The sequence below is a fragment of the Arachis ipaensis genome, chromosome B06 (assembly GCF_000816755.2).
Source record: "Arachis ipaensis cultivar K30076 chromosome B06, Araip1.1, whole genome shotgun sequence".
NCBI lineage: Eukaryota > Viridiplantae > Streptophyta > Magnoliopsida > Fabales > Fabaceae > Arachis > Arachis ipaensis.
The window spans coordinates 55,017,225-55,021,736 of NC_029790.2; positions in this window are offsets into that span (position 1 = coordinate 55,017,225).

A 4,512-nucleotide genomic window follows, 5' to 3' on the forward strand; every position below is an offset into this window, starting at 1 on the left:
GAAATTACTGGTGCTGTGACCAGCTTAGCTTTTAGCGTTTCAAACGCCTGCAGGCACTCTGTGTCAAACACAAATGGCCTGTCAGTAGCTAGCAGATTTCTTAGAGGTTTTGCAATTTTTGAAAAATCCTTTATAAACCTCCTATAGAATCCTGCATGCCCCAGAAAGCTTCTGATTGCCTTAACATTGGCAGGTGGTGGTAATTTTTCAATTACCTCTATTTTTGCTTGATCCACCTCTATTCCCTTGTTTGAGATTTTATGCCCAAGGACAATTCCTTCAGTCACCATGAAGTGACACTTTTCCCAGTTTAAAACTAGGTTGGTTTCTTGGCATCTTTTCAGAACAAGTTTCAGGTGATCAAGACAGGAGCTGAATGAGTCTCCATATACTGAGAAGTCATCCATGAAGACTTCCAGAAATTTTTCCACCATATCAGAGAAAATAGAGAGCATGCATCTCTGGAAGGTTGCAGGCGCATTATATAGCCCAAATGGCATCCTTCTATAAGCAAACACTCCGGATGGACATGTAAATGCTGTTTTCTCTTGATCCTGGGGATCTACTGCAATCTGGTTATAGCCTGAGTATCCATCCAAAAAGCAGTAATAATCATGACCTGCTAGTCTTTCTAGCATCTGGTCTATGAATGGTAAAGGAAAATGATCCTTTCTGGTGGCTGTATTGAGCCTTCTATAGTCAATACACATGCGCCACCCTGTAACTGTTCTTGTAGGAACCAGTTCATTTTTTTTCATTATGAATCACTGTCATACCTCCCTTTTTTGGGACGACTTGGACATGGCTCACCCAGGGGCTATCAGAAATAGGATAAATAATCCCAGCCTTTAGTAGCTTGGTGACCTCTTTCTGCACCACTTCTTTCATGGCTGGATTTAGCCGCCTTTGTGGTTGAACCACTGTTTTAGCATTATCCTCCAATAAGATTTTGTGCATGCATCTAGCTGGGCTTATGCCCTTAAGGTCACCTATGGACCACCCAAAAGCTGTCTTGTGTGTCCTTAGCACCTGAATAAGTGCCTCCTCCTCCTGTGAATTTAAATCAAAGCTTATGATCACTGGAAAAGTGTCACCTTCTCCCAGAAATGCATATTTCAAGGATGGTGGTAATGGCTTGAGCTCGGGTTTAGGAGCTTTCTCCTCTTCCAGAAGAAATTTCAGAGGCTCTTTCATGTCCTCTGAATCCTCTAAATCAGGCTGAACATCTTTAAAGATGTTTTCCGACTCTGATTCAAGACTCTCAACCATGTTGATCTCTTCTACCAAAGATTCAATAAGATCAACTTTCATGCAGTCTGTTGATGTGTCTGGATGCTGCATGGCTTTGACAGCGTTCAACTTGAACTCATCATCATTGACTTTCAGGGTTATTTCCCCCTGTTGGACGTCAATAAGGGATCGTCCAGTTGCTAGGAAGGGTCTTCCTAGAATGAGAGTAGCACTCTTGTGCTCCTCCATTTCCAGCACAACAAAGTCAGTGGGAAAGGCGAATGGCCCAACCCTGACAATCATGTCTTCAATCATGCCTGATGGGTATTTAGTGGAGCCATCAGCAAGTTGAAGACATATCCGGGTTGGTTTAACTTCTTCAGTTAAACAAAGCTTTCTGATAGTGGATGCAGGTATTAGGTTGATGCTTGCCCCAAGATCGCATAAAGCTGTCTTGGTACAATTATCTTCCAATATGCATGGTATCAGAAAGCTCCCGGGGTCTTTAAGCTTTTCAGAATGACTGCACTGCATTCTTCAGTGAGGAGAACTCTTTCTGTTTCTCTCTAATCCTTCTTATGACTTAAGATCTCTTTCATGAACTTGGCATAAGAAGGTATTTGCTCAAGTGCTTCTGCAAAGGGAATCTTTATTTCAAGAGTCCTGAGATAATCTGCAAAGCGAGCAAATTGCTTATCCTGCTCCTCTTTCTGGAGTTTTTGAGGATAAGGTATCTTGGCTTTATATTCTTCAACCTTAGTTGTTGTAGGTTTATTGCCTACAGAAGTGGTTGAAGAAGCCTTTTTAGAGGGGTTGTTATCAGTATTTGTGTGTGTCTGATCCCTCACTGGCGATTGAGTGCCAGAGTTAGAAGCTGGAGTGAAACTAGACGCCAGCTCCTTGTCTGCTCCTGGCGTCTGAACGCCAGAACTGTGCCCATTCTGGGCGTTCAGCGCCAGGTCTTGCCCATTTTGGGCGTTCAACGCCAGATCCTTGCCCATTTCTAGCGTTGAACGCCAGTCCTGCCTTGTTTCTGGCGTTGAACGCCAGTCCTGAGCATGGTCTGGGCGTTTAGCACCAGCATTCCACTAATTTTCTGGCGTTTTAGTTCCAGAATTACTTTTCCCTGGGCTCTTACTGTCCTCAGGTGAATTTCGGGTGGTTTGCTCATTTCTTAGCTTTTTGCTGCCTTGAGGTGGGGTATTTAATGTTTTCCCACTTCTTAGTTGAACTGCTTGGCATTCTTCTACTATTTGCCTTGACAGTGATGAGATATTTTGGAGGAAAAATAAATCTCTTCCAAAACACCGAAAACTAAGCTAACGTTGGCGCAAACGTTGGTGCCCAGGGGAGAAACTCTCAAGTTCCAACGTTAGCCTCTAAGTTAGGGGGCTAACGTCGGGGCTAACTTTTGCCTCTTCCTTGAATGTTCATGTGCCAACGTTAGCCCCCAAGTTAGGGGTCTAACGTTGGCGCAAACGTTGGTGCCCAGGGAAGAAGTTTCTCTTGCCAACGTTAGCCTCCAAGTTAGGGGGCTAACGTTGGCTCAAACGTGGGGAGCCCAGGGAGTAATCTTCATGCCTAAAGTTTGATTCTCATCCTCTGTTGGGTTTTTGATGTTCTCTGCTTGCTTCTTTGTAGAGTCATTGTTGCTTATCAATGTTCTCCCACTACTCAATTGTATTGCCTTGCATTCCTCCTTGGGATTTGGAATTTTGTCACTGGGCAGTGAGTTTGAAGGTCTCTCAACAGATACTTGCTTGGAGAGTTGCCCCATCTGTCTCTCTAGGCTCTTCATAGAGGCTTCCTGATTCTTGGCTACCATTTCTTGGTGTTTCAACATTTTATCTATCATGGCCTCCAAGTGAGTGATTCTTTGGGCTTCAGGTGATATTTGAGGTGGGTTATGAGATGTGGGTGGTGGATGGTAGGCATTTTGGTTGGTGGATTGGTTATTAGATTGGTATTGGTTGAGGTTGGGGTAGTTGTTTTGAGGTTTTCTGTAGGGGTTTTGGTTAGTCTGCTGCTGCTTGTGATTTTGGTTGCTTTTTGGGTTGTGTTGGTTTGAGTTCCTCTGCCATGGTTATTGGTTTTGGGCATGGTTATCTCCCCACCTGAGGTTTGGGTGGTTTTTCCAGGATGGATTGTATGTATCACCATACACTTCATTTGGTCCTTGGTTGTGCATATACTGAACTTGCTCTTGTTGTTGTTCTTCTTGAGTTTCTTCACTCTGTCCCCATGTGGTTGATGGTTGGCTGGTGTTAACTGCTGTAACTTGGAGACTATCAATCCTCTTGGCCATTTGCTCAAATTGTTGTTGAATTTGCTGCTGCATCATCTTGTTTTGAGCTAGGATTGAATCCACTCCTTCTAGCTCCATTACTCCTCTCCTTTGTGATGGTTGGCGGCTTCTTTGATGAGCAAAGAAATATTGGTTGTTGGACACCATATCAATGAGTTCTTGAGCCTCTTCTGCAGTTTTTATGAGTTGCAAGGAACCTCCAGCTGAATGATCCAAAGCTTCCTGAGATTTCAGTGTTAAGCCTTCATAGAAGTTTTGAAGCTTCTCCCACTCATTAAACATAGAAGTTTTGAAGCTTCTCTCCCATGCCTCATAGATAGGTTCGGCCTCCATTTGTGTAAATGTTTGAACCTCAGCCTTTAACCTTATAATCCTCTGAGGTGGATAAAATTTTGCAAGGAACTTAGTTACCAAATCATCCCAGTTGTTGATGCTGTCTCTTGGAAAAGATTCTAACCATTGAGTGGCCTTGTCCCTATGGCATTCTTCTGCTATTTGTCTTGACAGGTGCTGCTTTGTTTGCTTAAACTGTTCGTCCATATGTATATTAGCCATCCTTGTCTCTTGTAACCTTTCTTTGAATTCGGCTAACTATTTTGTTAGAAAGTCCAATTGCTGATTGAATTCAGCAGCTTGTTTTACAGGACTGAGTTCACCGGTTGCTGTCTTAACCTCTTCTTTCATGGAAGAGTCATTGCTTAGGTACAAATGCTGATTCCTGGCAACTGTATCAATGAGCTCTTGAGCCTCTTCAATTGTCTTTCTCATATGGATAGATCCACCAGCTGAGTAATCAAGAGACATCTGAGCTCCTTCTGCAAGCCCATAATAGAAGATGTCTAACTGAACCCACTCTGAAAACATTTCAGAGGGGCATTTTCGTAGCATCTCTCTGTATCTCTCCCAGGCATCATAAAGAGATTCATTATCTCCTTGCTTGAAGCCTTGGATGTCCAGCCTTAGCTGTGTCATCCTTT